The sequence below is a fragment of the Bubalus kerabau genome, chromosome 1, assembly GCF_029407905.1.
Source record: "Bubalus kerabau isolate K-KA32 ecotype Philippines breed swamp buffalo chromosome 1, PCC_UOA_SB_1v2, whole genome shotgun sequence".
Taxonomy (NCBI): domain Eukaryota; kingdom Metazoa; phylum Chordata; class Mammalia; order Artiodactyla; family Bovidae; genus Bubalus; species Bubalus kerabau.
In genome coordinates, this window is record NC_073624.1 from 6,257,871 (window position 1) to 6,275,484 (window position 17,614).

At 46.1% G+C, this 17,614-nt stretch overlaps 1 protein-coding gene across 4 annotated transcripts in view; it reads left to right on the top strand.

Moving 5' to 3' along the window:
* The window catches only part of PACSIN2 (protein kinase C and casein kinase substrate in neurons 2), a 114,820-nt gene that overhangs the window by 53,059 nt on the left and 44,147 nt on the right, over positions 1–17,614 (top strand). The window contains exon 1 of one of the 4 annotated variants that reach the window (XM_055566026.1): positions 11,873–12,121. The exons of the other annotated variants lie outside the window; for them this stretch is intronic. The gene's annotated coding sequence lies outside the window, so the exon portion shown is untranslated. Of the gene's footprint in view, positions 1–11,872; positions 12,122–17,614 lie in introns of those variants that run through there. 4 annotated transcript variants of the gene reach the window in all.

Here is a 17,614-nt window from a genome sequence, read left to right on the forward strand (position 1 = left end):
AATTCCCTTTGATTCTCACATTCCTAACACATTAGTAGTGCTTGTTTAGCAAACTCAATGAAGCCCAGGGCAATATGGAGACAATGAAGCGATCTCTTTGTGGTTCTTTTCTGTTATCAGCTGACACAAAAGGGAAACATAGCGCAGGGCACAGTGGATTGATGACCTAGTATCTGTTGACTTGGAAAACAGAACATTTTGTTAATTTAGCAACTGAGGGTGTTCAGTTCAGGTTCACTTTATTCTCGACCCTTATTATGCAGGAGGAATGTTACACATCAAGACCACAAGGCCATGCAGAGAAGTCTCAGGACCACTTTTTTGTTTTGAGGCAAAATCATTGCATATTTAATGTTAACTTCTAAGGCATTAATGTATCTTCGGCACATCCAGTAGACTTGTAAGGCTGAAGAGTTTGAATTTGGGATGGGCAAAGGTTGTCATAATGATGAAAAGTCATGATGTGAGGCTTATGTAACTCTGCTTGTTCAGCACCTGACTACTTTTGTTAATAGCTGTGCAGGCACCTGAGCCAGCTCTCTGCTTATTTCCAGCCTCCGTTAGGCCACTACCTGGAGGGACAGTCCATCTGAATGCTGGTTGGCTGGATCACTTGTTTCAGGCACGCATGTGTTCAGCTTACCTGCTTGGCAGAGTTTGTTGTGTGCTCAGTTTGTGTCAGGCATGGTGCTGGTAGGCCCTGGGATCCGTGATGGTTCAGATTGAGTTCTTGCCCCCAAGAAGCCCCAGTCCAGACAGGTAAAGAGACTTCTAAACTCCAGGGTGAGGAGTCTCCTCACAGTGGTACCTTATCTGCTGTGAAGAATGGGGGAGGTCAGGGAAAACCTCAGTTTGGTGGTATGTTTTGAGAGAGAGATTTGTCAGGTGGATGAGAGAAGCAGAGGGAAATACATACTCGAAGGCAAGGAGGTCTGAGAGAACATGCTGTGTTCAGGAGTTGGATGTGGCTGATGGTAGTATGTACACAGCAGGCTTCGATAAACCTGATAACCTCAGGTTTATCAGGCCCGGGCCAGTGTTTTCCATCCTAACCCCGTTCGTCTGAATTTTCTTTTTCTCTTTGTGGCACCACCAGCTACCTTGCCTCCAAAATCAAGAATATATATTTTTAAGGGTTCTCCTTCCTTTTTTTCACTTTTGAACTTTTTATTTTGTATTAGAGCTTCCTTGGTGGCTCAGACAGTAATGAATCTGCCTGCAATGCAGGAGACCCAAGTTCCATCCCTGATCGGGAAGATCCCCTGGAGGAGGGCATGGCAACCCACTCCAGTATTCTTGCCTGGGAAATGCCATGGACCAAGGAGCCTGGTGGGCTACAGTCCATGGGGTCACAGTCAGGCACTGTTCAGCAACTAACACTTTCAACAAAGCTGATTAACCATGTTGTGATAGTTTCAGGTGAACAGCAAAGGGACTCAGCCATCCGTCTACTTGTATCCCCATTCTCAAAATCAGGCACTTTTAATCCTTGTTCCCTTCTGCCCCCCATTCAGAGGTCGCCATCACCCTGGAGGCCCCCATGCTGGTGCTGTGCCAGGCCCAGGACAAATGTCATTTGATCTGCACAACCGCTAAAGCAGATTGGATTCCATTTTACAGATGAGCAATGCCAACTTCATCTATTCTTCTCTTGAATATCAGTCCTCTTTCTTGGTCTCCTAACCCTTTGTCCTTCTCCAGTCTCCAATCTCTAGGAGCAGCACCATCCAATATGGTAGTTGGTAATCATGTGTGGCTATTTGTATTAAAATGAATTAAAAGTAAATACAAGAAAGTCAATCCCCAGTTGCACCAGCTGCATTTTAAGGCTTCAGTTGCTAGTGGCTGCCATACTGGACGGCCCAGCTCTACAGGCTTGATGATCTGTTCTCTGCTTTCTGTCCAAGGGAACTTTCTTTGACGGGCTTTTGGTCAGGTCCCTTCTCATAACTTTTCAGATTCCCAGTGTGACCTTCAAGCCCCTGGGCCTAGTGGTACCTGTCTTGCCTTGTATTCAGCTCCTCCCTGTTTGCTCCCCTGCCACCACATTCTCCATTCTTTCATACCTTTTAACCTCTCTCTCTCTCCAGAATACCGCTCACTGTCCGTGCATTCTCCTGCACACTTCAGACCTAGCTCAGGCGCCCTTCACTGGCTTTCTTCAGGTTAATCTCCTCATTACACTCCAGTCCTTGTGACCACCCACCGTATGCGCCCCTGTGAGAGCGCAGATGGTCCTTATCACATGCTGCTGGCGTTTGTCTATCATCCTGCGGCAGGTGGAGTGGCTAAGCTTTGGGGACAGATAGACTCAGTTTCAAAACTAACCATTTACTTGCCCTGTGGCTCTGAGCAAGATATTTAACCTCTCTGACTCTCGGTTTCTTCTGTACAATAAAGATTATGATGCTTTCTTTCCTGTGGAATGAAACCACATGCGCAGAGCCCCCAGCATTGTCTTTAATGCGACAGCCCTTAAGGCATAGTTGAGGCTGTCCATCTAGACGGTTATCATTAGGGTCTATCCACCTTGCTAAAACAGTATCCTCTACAAATAATGTTTTCATTCTTCTTTTCTAATTCTTATACTGTTTTCTTACTTTTCTTGTTGTTTTGGCTAGTCCTCCAGTACAGTTTGAATAGAAGTACACCCGAAGAGATGTGGCCTTTCTTATTCCTGTGCCTTCTGTTTGCTACAGTTCTTCTGTGTGTGCATGCGTGTGTGTGTGCATGCCTTTTTAAAATTAATTTATGGCTGCATTGGGTCTCCATTGCTGCATGTGGGCTTTCTCTAGTGGCGTCAAGTCGGGGCTCCTCTGATTGCAGGCTTCTCGCTGCAGTGGCTTCTCTTGTTGGGGAGCATCGGCTCTAGTGTGCACAGGTTCAGTAGTTGTGGCTCGTGGGCTTAGTTGCTCTGTGGCATGTGGGATCCTCCTGGACCAGGGATCAAACCTGTGTTCCCTACATTAGCAGGTGATCTCTTAACCTCTGGACCACCAGGGAAGTCCTGTGATCACTGATCTTTGATGTTACTTATTGCCAAAAGATTACAAGTCACTGAAGGCTCAGATAATGGTTAGTATTTTTTAGCAATAAAGGACTTTAAGATTAAGGTACATTGTTTTTTAGACATGATGCTATATGTTGTACACTTAATACACTACAGGGTAAACCTAACTTTTACATGCACTGGGAAGCCCAAAACTTTATTGCAGTATTTACTTTATTGAGGTGGTCTGGAGCCAAACTTGCAAGATCTCTGAGGTATGCTTGCATAGTAATTAGGCATTTTATCATAAACAGAAGTTCCAGTCATTTTTCTGCTTTGTAAACTGGTAACTGGAAGTGTTTTATTAGGCAGATAACATCATAAAAACATGTGTATATACATATATAAATGGCTTAACATTGCAGATTTTTGTTTTACGTTCCTAGAGTTTTCAGTGACACAACTGAGGAATGGGCATGTATATCCGCTTGCTCAAGTGATATCCGCGCCCCCGGGTGGGGCAAGGCCAGCGAGATCCAGGGACCGGAGAAGTTGTACTAGGGACAGGCGGCAGGGAGGGACATTTGCTGAGTGCCTCGTGTGGGCAGGCACTCACATATAAGGTGGTATTTAAATTTCTCCTTACTTCCCACTGAAGTAGATCAGCCATGTTTATGCTCATTTCCAGGTGAGAAGAATGAGGCTTAGAAGTTAAAGCTTGCCCCTGTCATAGCACCCACTGCTAGTACGAGCCCTGCTCTCTCTTCCCCACGTAAGGGAAACTATTTATCTCATTAGCTTCAGATTGTTGCTGGGTAAGTGGGTTCCCTGCTCTTTTTTCCAAATTACTGGATAGTCCTTCAGGTTATGCTGCTGCTGCTAAGTCGCTTCAGTCATGTCGGACTCTGTGTGACCCCATACACGGCAGCCCACCAGGTTCCCCCGTCCCTGGGATTCTCCAGGCAAGAACACCGGGGTGGGTTGCCATTTCCTTCTCCAATGCATGAAAGTGAAAAGTGAAAGTGAAGTCACTGAGTCGTGTCCAACTCTTCGAGACCCCATGGACTGCAGCCTACCAGGCTCCTCAGTCCATAGGATTTTCCAGGCAAGAGTACTGGAGTGGGGTGCCACTGCCTTCTCTGTCAGGTTATGGGAACTTGTTAAAAAATAAAATCATCATCAAGTTAGAATGCAGTTGTCAGTTTATCACTTGAGGTCCACACTGGCCCTGTGTCTTTCCTTCCTTAGAACAGAATGCTTTGGCTCCAGCTTGTACATTTGAACAAAAAAAATAGTGTCTTGAGAAAGTGTCCCCATAGTTAGGTGCATAATAGCTACAAAATTAAACCCAAACCCTTTTGTGGTTACATGACTTTTTTTTTTTTTAAACTTCAACAGCACATATTTACAGCACGGCTTGAGAAGTACTTGAACAGTTCATTTCCTGACAGAGCTCTGATGGGTGTGAAGTCTTGTCAATGGTTTCCTAGCCTTCTCATGACAAGCTCTTTTCAGGAGGTGCTACTTTTTAAGGCTGATGGGTGGACAGAGCAGAAGTCACTCTTCTTGCAGAATAATGAGTGACTCAGGCTGATGGCATGACCATCAGCACCCTGGCCCTTGTAAATTCTCTTTCCTCTTTCCTTAAAAGCCATAGCCACTTCCCAGGGCTTGCCATCAAGATCTGTGTGAGCCTCCACTGTACTGGTTTATCCCACCTTCTCTTTGCCATGCAGTTCCCTCTCCTGGAATGCCCCTCCTTGCTTCTCCAGCTGATGAATTCCCACTGAAGTGTCAGCCCCATAGGCCCATTATGAGCCCTCCTGTTCCCATAGTGTGTTCTCCCCTAGGCCCTGGCTCTGTGTTTGAGGAGGAGGTTCAAGTGTCCTTCAAGCTTCCCTTGGGAAGGAGAATGCCTCAGTGATGGCGCCTGGCTTGTTTGACTGAGGATGGCCCATGGTCACCATCACCCTGGAGGCCCCCATACTGGCGCTGTGCCAGGCCCAGGACAAATGTCATTTGATCTGCGTAACTGCTAAGGCAGATTGGATTCCTTTTTTCCATTTTGCAAATGGGCCATGCCAATCACAGACCTCTTGAGTTTTTTGCCTGAGGTGACGAAGCCATCAAGGGATTACCCCTGTGTGTTTGTGAAGCATCACCGATGCAGATTTCAGAGGCTAGTTTTCAGTTCTAGATGTATGCATCCAGGGGTGCCATGTTCTTTGGTGGTATTCTCTCTCTGTGTCTAGTTTGCAGGGTGGGTGGGTGTCACCCCTTCAGCCGAGCTGCAGCCCCTCTAGAGTGCTCAGCACTCAGTCAGACTTTGAAGGGGGGAAGAGCCTCCAAAAGTGCCGCTGCACAGGAAAAGAGGCCGAGGAACTGCCCACAGAGGCCCTTTGTGTGACAGGAAGTCTGCTTCTAAAAGGGGCCGCCTCAGAGTGGAGGGCTTGAAAGAAGCTGAAGTGCTTGACCTGGGGCCACTGTGACTCACGCATGTTGTTAATAATGTCCTTTGTCGAATCTTGGGAACCTGCTTTAACAGAGCTCGGAGGGCACCCCCATAAGTGCCCGCTCTCAGTGGTCAGCATTTCTCTCCCCCTCTTTCCCTATCACATCTGCCCGTGTTGAATACCCCCATTTTCTTGTCTGAACAAAGGGCAACCTCCTGACCCATTCTGTACTTTTTCCTTTGACTTTTGCCAGAAGAGTCTTTCTGTCTCATCTGACTTTTCTTCTTTAGTGTTTGATTATGTCTCTTGAGGTGGAAACCTTGCAGCTCAAGGAAGAAGTATCCGACTGGGCGGGAGCTTCTCACTGAGAAAAGGACTGTTCAGCAAGTTAGGTAAAAAGCTTAATAGCTGTCTCTGGTGGTGCTCCTCAAAGACTGGCAAAGGAGAGGTGGTGCTGCACAGAGAATTTCAAGGAATAAAGAGAACATGAAGTGCCTGAATCCATAGCCCAGTTCCCTGTAACTTTGTCATACATGTCTCTTGTGTCTGTTACCATCTGCCAGTTGTCAGGTACTCTGTTAGGCTGAGGACACCTGATGTGAATGGGGAGGCCGTGGCAGTGATGGGCCAGTGCATCCTCTTGTGCTTGCTCCCTGCCCCTGACCACCAGCCGGACATGAGAGAGGAGCAGCGAATTTCCAGGAAGGGTGTGTGTGTGTGTGTGTGTGTGTGTGTGTGTGTGTGTGAGATGCCACTTGTGTGAAGGCATTCTAAGGTTATGTTAGAATAACACTGCTTCAGTCTTTGGCAGGCAGCTTTACGTGCTGTAGTGTCACTGGGGCTCCTTGCCGGGTTGACATGGTGGCAGATCAATGAGCACTTGTTCTTTGGAGGTGTAAAACCTGTCTTTGTTGAGTGGGACTGCCTGGATGATCATCACAGGATGCTTACATTTTGGGGACAGAAGAAGCCACATCTGTTGAATGTGTTTAATCACAGATGATAGCTACTTTCCTGAGATTCTAGTAACCATGGTTTGTCCCCCCTTTCCATTTGGAATGGTTGAAACCAGAACTGCAAAGACCCTTATCCTTTAGCGCACCCCCGCATTGTGGAGAAGGGAAAACCAAGTGTCAGGAGGGTGAGTGGGACAGATCTGTGAATGGCTCCAGCCTCCTCCCCATTCATGTGAGGAAACCTGGGGTGAGTTAACTGTTAGTGAGTTTTTCTTTGGGTGAAGTCATGACCCATGCCCTTGAAACGTTAAACTAGCTTTATTACATGAAAGAAGAATGTTGTTTCCCTTTTGCTAATTCAGATATATGCATCTTAAAATGTACACACTGAAATCATGTTACAGAAATAAGGAGCACACAACTTCATCTCCAGAGTCTCCTCCAAAGTAACCCCGACATGGTTACTTTCTGGTCAGACATCCAGTCATTTAGCAAATATTTGAGTGTCTACTTCATGCTAAGCACTGGGGTTACAAAGAAGAAAATACATAATCCTTGCCTTTGAACGTTTGTGTGTAATAAAGGTCTGTCCACTATTTTATTTTTTGCTTATGCCCAATTTTGGATATAAAGTGGTTCCCTTGCTTCTCTTTTATAATGGCTGTGTAGTGTCCACTCTGTCAAGTCACTGATGTCTCAGTTTGTGAGCATTTGACTTGTTCTCCAGTCTCTGCTGTTATAAATATTACTGGGATGAACATTTTGTTCAAGTTCTTTTTTCTTTGAATTTATTTGGTTGGGTCATATTCCCCAGAGTGGGCCCACAGGGTCAGAGGTTAGTAACTGTCATCTGCCTTGTTCTGTTTCCAGATTTTTCCATGAAGTCTGTCAGCAATGTTAGAGTTCATTCCTATTTTTCTGTGGCCCCACTGGGGTTATCATTTTAATTTTCTCAAGTTATTTCCATTTTTAAAAGCAGTTGTTTTTGTTTGTTTATTTCTGGCTGTGCCAGGTCTTTGTTGCCGCATGCGGGCTTCTTCAGTTGCGGCGAGTGGAAGCTACTCTAGTGGTGATGCCCGGGCATCTCACTGTAGTGGCTTCTCTTGTGGACCATGGGCTCCAGAGCCCGGGCTCAGCTGTTGTGATGGACAGGCTTAGTTGCCTCGTGGCACGTGGAATCTTCCAGCACCAGGGATCGAACCTGTGTCCCCTGCATTGACAGGCAGATTCTCAACCATTGAACCACCAGGGGAGTCCAGTTACTTCTGTTTTTAAAGGAAGGTTGTACTTTTCCCCTACATGTTAATTTATAGGAGTAGATTTAGCTAGGATAAGCTACGGTAACAAGCTAACTCTGAATCTCAGAGGTTCACATAACAAAATGTCTTCCTTGCTTGCTCTGCAGGTTGCTTGTGGGGCACTGGGGCGCAAGTCTACACAGTCACTCTGGGGCCAGGCAGACTCAGGAGTCTGCTCTCCTGTAGCTGCAGTGCAGGCTTCCTCGGCGGATGACTGGGAGACAGGAGAAGGTCAGGGGCTCTGCACAGGCTTTTCACTAGCCACGTGGCCTGCTTTAGCAGAGAGGGCTTCTGTATGCACTCCTGTCTGTGCCCCAGCTGTCTTCTTTCCTGGATATTCATCTTTGACAACTTCTTTGTGCAGTAGAATTGAATCCTCAGTCTTCATATCAGTCTTTATTAATAGTATACTTTAGGTAATAAGATTATCAGTTGTGTCAACTCCATTTTTCTTTGCTTTCCACATTACAATTTATTGTGCAAAGGTTTAAATAATAAGTTTGGGGCACATCCATGTTTTTCTTTGATGTCTTTTGTTCTTATACATCACAAATTTTCTAAAAGCCAAAAAATAAGCTATTTTCTTTGAGTTGTCTAAAATAGATTTTTATTTAGCTCCATAAGACACTTCAAGCTCATCCAAGTATATAGTGTCAAATTTTAGTATGCGGAGAAGTTGGAACCATCATATCCTGCTGGTGGGGATAGACAGAAAAACTGCTTGGAAAACAGTCTTGCTGACTGTTGGGAACAACTCACTTTGGGAAAACAGCTCCTTAAAAGGTTAAACATAGAGTTATTGTATGACCTGGCAATTCCACACCTAGTACCTGAAAAGCATGAAAACATAGGTCCACACAAAGACTCGAACCCAAATTCTCACAGCCGCATCATTCAGAATAGCCAAAAAAGCGGACACCACTTCTTCTGAACCCACTGACTTTGGTGACTCAGCTTCTTCAGACAGACCCAAATTGTGGTATATCTATACAATGGAATATTACTTAGCAATAAAAGGGAATGAGTTACTGATATGTGCTCTACCATGGCTGAAAACATCGTGCCAAGTGAAAGAGGCAAGGCATAACACATATGACCACAAAAGATTCTGTTGCATGATTCTATTTATATGAGATGGAATAGTCCAGAATAGTCAGATTTATGGAGACAGAAACAGGTTAGTGGTTGCCAGGCACTGAAGGAGAGAAGGGGGGGAACAGAGTTCCTTTTGGGAGTGACAGAATTGACTGTGGTCATGATACACAATGCTAAACACGCTAAAAAATCACTGTATATATGTCAAATGGGTGAATTGTGTATGAATTATGTCTCAATAAAGGTATTGAAAAAATGGCAGAGTTTCAGTTACTTAAACCATCAACCCTCACCCACCCCCTCCTGGCAAATAATACTATTCCTTTGTCCTTTCTTGAGATGTGTTCAGATATTTTTCATTCACAGAAACAAAAAATTTTTTGAACCTCCTAAACTGTGACATGCAGGAAGGATCAAGCACAGAACCCCATAGTAAGAGAGGAGCTGGAGGAGGGAGGTGAGGGCTGCCGGCCTGAAGGGGAGCGACGGGAACAGGGGTCTGCATCTCCAGGCCGCCTTGGTCTCCTCGTCCCTAGTGCAGGGCTCCATTCTGGTGACACCACTTCTGCTGAACCCGCTGACTGTGGTGACTCAGCTTCTAAGTCTGTGGAAGGACAAGTGGACATTAAAGAGAGTGTGAGCAGTCGTGGAGCACCGCAGGCTCTGCTCTAACCTTCACTCTTGCCGACTGTGGTGGCTTAGTCAGCAGTAGACACATAGTGCTCCTCTGCCATGTGCAGATGCTGAGATGAAGATGACATGGACTTGCCTTGAGTGGATCACAGTCTACTTACTTTGCCATGGGTTTCTTTCCTTTTGCTGCATAGAGTATAAAAATCTATTTTTGGAATAAAATGCTATCCTAATTGCCAAGTAGTTAAGAAGGAATTTGAGGTTTTACTCCAACTTTATTTTCACTTAGTTGTAGTTTTTGTTCTTTAATGGCTGACTGTGTAATAATTGTAATAGATAACATTTGTTAGGCTGATGGTAATCATTGTCCTACTTGAGCCTCACCACTCACTCTCCAAGGAGCTGCTCTGTAGAGGGCTGCACTTGTGCAGTGGGCCAGGGAAAACTCCAACTTTAGACAGCTAGTAATTGAGTCTGGTGCCAGGTGAAGTGTTCTAAATTCACCAGTTTGTCAAAGGCCTGGGATATCCCACTTAAATACAGGCCCCCAAAAATCAGAGACTTTATCTTGCTTGTGTGATTTCCTGAACCCAAACATAGTAGGTGCTCAAGATATGTTACTTGGCAAATAAGTGAATGACCAGAGGGACCAACCGCAGGATGCAGGGAGACTGTTTATGCAGTGATTTCTAACCATCCTTCCATTACCTGAGAGCTAGGCTGGGCGGGCAATGTGTCTATTTTAGTAAGTGAGGAAACCCAGGCTGGCTGGGAAGTAACCTGTGCAGGTAAAAGCCAGAGCACGCACTAGAACCCAGGTCTCCTGGCTCTGTCATCTCTCTCTGCAGCCCAGTCCCACCCCAATCTTAAAAGCATGGTGTATTTCTCTCAAAATATTGCCCTGTAGGGGTGTGTCCCATTCCCACTGTGGGGTTGGCCCCCTTTAGAAACTTTGGCGAAGAGAGTAGATTTGAAAATGTGTCACTTCTGTCCTTTGAAAGTAACTTTTTCTATTTTTAAACCTATGGAGCATCATCTGAGTATTTAGCTTGGTGAGATCTTTGGCCCAAGTCTGCACGTTCCCAGGGTACGTGCCAACCAGAGGCCTAAAAACATCACAGCAAAAATCAGTCCCAGGCGCGGACCTGTCAGCTGACATGTTTCTGTTACATGAGAAAAATTATTTGGGGGAACATCTCTAAATTCTGTTTGCTCCATCTCCTCCTCAAGTCACGTGGGTGGACGGACAGTTGATGGGCTGGGCTGAAGCCAGGTGACTTGGTGTCTCATCCTGCCTTCACTGCCAATTCTCTATAACCTAACACAGTTATTACCCAGAACATGAAAAGCCATCAGAAAATGACCATGGGGCTGGGCCACCACTTGTTTCCTTTTAGCTATTAGGATGTAAAAGATACAGGGGCAAAACGTTGTCATCTTAACGGTATTTAGTATTTTTTAATACTAATTTCTTGCATAGAAAGTCTGTCACCTTTGCTGACCTTTAAGACTCAACTAATGTAGCACCTCCACTTTCCCCTTCCCTACCCTCCACGTGGTGGTCCTGTCTCATTTCTGGAGCCCCTGTTTTGGTATGCATAGATACAGAGGGCAGAGTCCTTCCCCTGTGGAATTCCAGATGAAGTAGGAGACAGACTTCTGTGAGGCTGCGCAGGTGGTGCGTGGCAGGAGTGCTGACTCGACCAGCCTGTCTGGAGGAAACGGCTGAGCCTAAAGGACCCTGGCAAGTTGCCCAGTGGCCTGTTTGGGGCCATGCATGTTGATACACCCTCTACGTGGTTTGGTCTTTAACACAGTACAACTCGGTGAGACTTTCCCAAGAGAAAGAACTTCCCTGACTGCTTTTGAAGCCTGCTGTGCATGCCATCAAACGTCTCATTTTAAGATTTGAGTTCATTTCCTGTAAGATAATTAGAAAGGAAAGGTCAAGCCTTTTAACACCTCCTTGCAAATCCCAAAGGTGGAGGTGTTATTAAGCATTTTCTGCATCTGGGACTTTTCTTTTCTTCTTCAGGTTCATTGTAAAAATAAACAGACACACCTTTCTCTGGATCTACAGAACCATCATCATTTTCATTCTCAGACCTTAGGAATTCACTGCTGAGTATTGTCTAGTCATATCTTCTGCCTCTTCCTGAGTCCAGAAAGCAATTTAGAAATTAAACCTCACCTGCAGATCCAGAGTGAGTGCTTTCAGATTTTCTCTAACCTTAACCTGAAGTGACTGGTGTGCTTCAGAAACATTTTGCATTCTGCTCAGTTTAAATGGCCTTGGTTTTTAGGATTGTCGGCTTGAATCAAGCATTCAGCAAGAGGATTTTGTTTCGCTCTATGCACATGTGGGTAAGGGTGGTAAGGAAGTGACCTTGCGAAGTCTGCTGTGCAGAGCAGACGGCTGTTCTCTCGCTGAAGTCACCATGTGGAAGGCTGAGAGCCTCCTGAGAGATGGGGGTGCGGGACTGCTTGGTGGGGAGGAGAAGCTGCCCTGGTTCCCGTCTGCACAGCTGCTTTCCCAGACGTGGGGTACTGGGCTCTCCTCCTTCTCGGAACCACAGCTGCACAGAAAGGGCTCGGGGCGCACATCTCTGCTCCTTGTCCACAGTGGGTCTTGAGAAAGTCTGGGTCAGGCGGAGCTGAGCTCAGCGACACACAGGACATGATTGCTGCTGGGCACAGGTTTGTTGAACGCTTGAGCCTGGGAGTCAGGAAGTCTGGGTGGATGGAAGTTTAAAGAATGAGGGCATTTTGTTTTATCCTCAGTATTCTTTCAAAACTCATGTGTCATTGTTTCTCCTGCTGTCTTTGTGGTCTCAGCCACCATCGTTTCTCCCTGGGAAACACTTCAGTAGCTGTTTCATTGTTTCTTGGACATGCCAGACAGACCTTCTGTGCCGTCATGGGTGATCTTCCTTTTGGCATCGGCCTTTCCCCTGGAGCTCCTCGTGGCTCCTCCTTCCCATTTTGTCTCAGATGTCACTTTTTCAGGGAGACCGGCTCCTTTCTGCTGCCCCCCTCATCCTTCTTCCTTGCTTTATTTCTCTGCATAGCTGCTACTGTGTGATTCATTTTCTCTGTCAGTCCTCTGCACTAGAGCATAAACTGTGAGGGTGGAGAGATTTTTGCCTGCTCCAGCTCCTTTAGATTAGAAAAAATGGAAAATAAAAGCAGTAGGGTGGATAGATTATCAATGTAGTCCCAATGGATATATGCTAATTTAATTAAAACTAACCTCCTTTTGTTACTTTGATTTATTTATTTTTTTAAAAAAGTCATCTTTCTTCATTTCTTATTTTGAAACAGAATGCATAGTACTCATTTTCACTAGAAACTTTGAGCCAATGCCAGCCCCGTCCATCCTTTGCCTGTATACCCAGGCTCCACTTTGCATGTTAGAGTTTACACAGAACTCACAGATCACCTACTGCATGAACAAGGAAATCTAAGGCCCAAGGAGTCATGTGCTGAGACCAAGGTCATTCTGTTCCATCTCATTAGATTTGCAACCAGAGCCAGGGAAAGGAATCAACATTTATTGTTTGCCACATGAGAAATAGGTACTTGTTGCATTTTCTAAGCTAATCCTCGTTGAGAAGTCTGCAGGGCGTGCATCGTCACCCCTCTTTGTTTTATGAATGGAAAACTAGAAGCGCAGAGCAGTAATGTGATTTGCTAGGTGTGCACGACTAGACGACCTGGATGGATGCGCCAGCCCTGTTCCTAGCCGGAGCTGTCAGAGACACCCCTGAAGCCCCTCATGGGACGCACAAGGAGCCCCCTCCTCGGCTGTGGTGGGCGTGTCTGAGCTGGCTCTCCATACCTGGTGGGTTTGCTGCTGCTGGTCGGTCTCCCATGTTTCCATTGGCTCAGGGTGTTCTGCTTTCTTACCGTGAGCTTGTTCTCAAGTTGACCTTTGTCTCTTTGGGTAACACTTTCCATGGCTCAGAGCCCGGGTGTGTTTGGGCGATTCTTTTGGGCTTTTGGTATTAAACCAAATTGAAATGGTAGTGGTAATTATGGGACTTGATTAATAATTTGTGTTGCAAAAGATTTTAAAAGTCTTCCCTAAACAAAAAAAATATATAAGGGATCACCTAAGTACAGTTACTCCACTGAAGCTGTTTACCAACTGGTGCAAAGCTGTTTCACAGACAAGTTTTTCTGGTGCTCTGGCTACAGACAGAGTTGTTGGTGCATAGGCAGTATGTCCAAAACAGGTCTTTGGGCATGTGAAGGGGTGGCATGTTGCCCAGGAGAACAATTATTTTCGTGGGAGAAGAAGAGAAGAGATAGCGTGAATAGGGCTGGGAAAGGGGGAACAGGGAGGAACTAGGCCTTGATTAATGAGAAAGATGGCGCAGACATGCCAGGACTCTGCTTTCCTGAGAGATCATTCATTCCCTGACTCCAGTTCTTCCTTCAGTGATTGTCACCTGTCACCACAGGTACTGTGATAGGCACCAGGGTGCCCACAGGAGTTAACATTCTGGTTGTGGAGAATGAGTTATAGCAGCCCAGTGATATCCTCTATGGGGGAATTATACCAGGACAGTGGTAGGCAGAGGGTCATTGCATGGTTGAGGGGCTCCACAGAGGAGAGGACACTCAAACTGGCCCTTGCAGGATGAGTAGGAGTGGATGGGAAGGGCGGTCTGGGGGAGCAGAGTGCTGCATGTGTGGGCCCCAGGCCTGAGACCTGTGGGTTTATTCTGTATGTGGGCCCAAGATGGTGCCCTGTGCGGCGCTGCCACGTTAAAAGGTGTGTGTGTGTAGTTAGAGGACATTCAGTGGAGAGGGGGGCCAGAAGAGGAGGGTGGAGTGTTCATGCAGGCAGAGCAAGAGAGAAGGTGGTCACACACACACAGAATGCCTCGGAAGGTTGTCCATCAATGATGGAAACTGTGCTGAGGTTCTTTGCCACATTAACTAGTATTTGAGCACTTGGTGTCACATACTCTGGGGCTTTGGCTATTTTTGAATTAGTTTGGCTTTTATGAAAAGCCTCAAAGCAGTTCTCTCTGCATGAATGTACATTTCCATACCCCCATCAAACTTTACAACCTATGGGGTCCTATTCATATCAAGTTGCTGGTAAAATTAGAGAAAAATCTCAAAGCTGCTTTTCACTTTCTTTGTCTCACGTTTCTCCAATGGGGAAAAAGCCTGGAAGACTGTCAAAGAACTGTCTGTTCTCATAAGTATTTGAGGAGAACAGTGTGAGTCATTGTAGCTCTTTGCTGGTATTTTAGTATCCGGTTTATTTTTAAACAGTTCTGTGCAACCAGAGTTTCTTCCGTGGTTTCTGTTACTATGGCTCCATAATATTTCCTCAAATCTGCTTGTTCATACTTTCACACACTTTAGTATCAAATTTACAATTCCTTGGAATCAGAACATCTTATTCACGATATCCAAGAATGTTTCTCCAACTGCAGCATTTTCTCCCAAATTGGAAGAGTTAGCTGTTTCCCCCACTACAGATGTTGGGGAGAGAGGAGGTTTGGTTCTGTGGAGGACCATGCAGTTAGTGGTGGGTGGAGATGATTAGGGGGCTCCCATCAGCTGTCCAAGCAGGGGACTGGGGTGGCATCTCCCCCAAGGTGAGGGGACCTAACGGGTAGACAGGCTGCCACCTTTGCTGGGAAGTGATGGCCCTGGGTGTTTTGGTCCGGACACTCAGCAGACTTGGTTCTCTGTAGCAAGAATGTGTGTGGTTCTCTCACTCTTACTTGTTTGTTCATGTATTTTTGGGCTTGAGTGAAGCTTTCACTTCGGGAAGGTCTCTTGTTTTAAGATGCTGCACTCAGAAGGAAAACAGTGCTGGTCTGGCAGTCAGTGGCAAAGTTTGCCTTGTCCTCTCTTCCCACTGTTTGGGACTGTTCAAGGGGATACTTTTCTGCATTTCATTGCTTTGAGAAATGTGTATTTCTTAAAGGACTGTTCAGGATCTAGAGAAAGTCTGAGAGCAATATGGAATTGTATAGGTAGTTTGTTTCCAGTCTCTTAAAGTTTTTGACCTCTTCCACTTTTTCAGGGATAACCAGGTTGTCCTAGTAACAGACTAGGTTCTGGGCCTATGCCTGGGACTTGTTGTAGGGGACTCATCCGGCCAAACATTCTCAAATTCTGCTGTAAATATAAGTGTTGACTCAACGACAGAGCAATTTGTAATACTTGAGAATTTAAAGTGTGGTATTACTGACTGGACCTTTGGTTACTAACACAACTGCTTCCACTGATTCAGAGAGAACCCTTTTGAACAACAAAAACAAAGTAAAAACTGCTTCTGGGTGCTCTAGAGGCTGCCTAGGAGGCTCCAGGTGGGAAGGTCTTCCAACTGAGTGACTGTACAAGCTGGCCATTGTGGAATAATTGACTTTTAAAGAATCACTGAAAATGTTTTGCTTTCCGCTCGAGAAACATTTGTAGTTAATAATCTGAGTGACTAGTCTTTTCTCTGTGTCATCCAAGAGATGTCACTACACGGCTTCATGAAAGAAATTGCTCACAACAGTATATTATTGTTAAAATCAGACAGATCTTACAGAGGTGGGGGTGGGAGGCAGGGCTGGCTGAGAGGGAATCGTCAGGGAAGCTCTTCTGTGGATCTCTGGGCAGAGGCTCCTGTGGTGTTGGCCAGCTAGCCAGGCACTCACTCCAAGGAAGAGCAGCATTCTAAGGAGAAGGAGTGGCAATTACAAAAGCTTTGTGGTAGAGATGAGCCCAGTGTGTTCAAGAAGCAGTGGGAAGATAATTGTGGCTGAGGCAGAGCAGGGTCAGCCAGGGAGGGAAGTCAGCCAGAGGGGCCTGCAAGGCCAGAGCACAACGGGACTGTGGCCAAGCTGAGGGCTTAGGGTTGAGCTCTGAGTGTGAGGGGTTTGGAGCAGGGAAGTGACGTGATTTTAGTATTTTGAAAGGTGGTCCTGAGGAGACTAGAAATTGAAAGTGAGGGTGGATTTTCTGTTCTACCTAATATTGGCGTGACTTGGAAAACCATTAAACTTTTGTTTTCATTTTGTCTTTGACATTTTAGAGTAATTAATACCGCCTGCCTTCCTAGTGATTTGGGATTCTGTCAGGTTTTCTGGGCTCTTTGTGAGGAGAGCTATTGTGTAAATAAGTGCACTCTGGTTGTTAATAATAATTATAATAAAATTGTCTCTGTGTGATCCTGTCAATTAAAACATGTAGTTAATAGTGTGTAAAATAGTTCTCAGCATAGCCAGCAGCTGGAAGATTACAAGTTACGAGAAACTCATCAAGTTAAACCACATGGGGATTTCTGTATAGACGGGTGACACCAGTTCCTCCTTCCCGCCTCACTGCTCCGGTTTCAGGGTGTGCACCCACCTTGCTGTCTAACCCTTGAAGTCTGGGTGTCCTGTGCCCCCTGTCTACCCCCACCTCTCCCCAGGGATTCTTCTGTCTAGAACACCCTGCCCCTGTGTGTGTACACCCGCCTGCTTCCCATTGGCTCCCAGGATTCAGCTTGACATCCCCAGGCTGGGAAAGTGCCTGCTCTGGACATCCTATTCCTGCCTTCCTCAGCACCATAATGGACAGCAGCTGTTTCCACCCTTGACTGAGGTATTTCATCTGTGTAATAATCCCAAGGAGTAATAGGAAGTATTGGTTTTATTTTCTAGATGAGGAAACAGGCTCAGAGAGGTTAAGAAACTTGCCCATAGTTATGTTGCTAGTGTGCCACAGGGATTCATTCATTGTTCATTCATTCTCTCATTACTGCCTTGTCATGCTGGGCACTGTGCCCACCTCCGGAATTCATCCATGAGTGAGGCAGGTGTGGGCTATGTGTTTATCTCCCTCCCCAGCCACCTGAGCTCTTGAGCAAGCATGCTTCCAGAGCAGGGCTCCTCCACAGGTGCTTGGTGAGTGCAGAATGAATGAATGAATGCCAGCAGCCTGCCCTTATTGGAGCTTTGGTTGGAGTGCTATCCTATCAAGCCCCCCATCTTTTGTTTTGTTGGAGTCATGCTTACATTCCTAACCTCTCCTCTCCTTCATCTTCCATCGCCCGTGTCATAGGAGGAAGCGTGGCCTGGTGCAGGGGACAGCTCTGGGGCTCCTGGCCTGGGTTTGAATCCCAGCTCTACGACTTCCACTGGAGCGGGGGGCATGGAAACCCACCCCAGTATTCTTGCCTGGAGAATT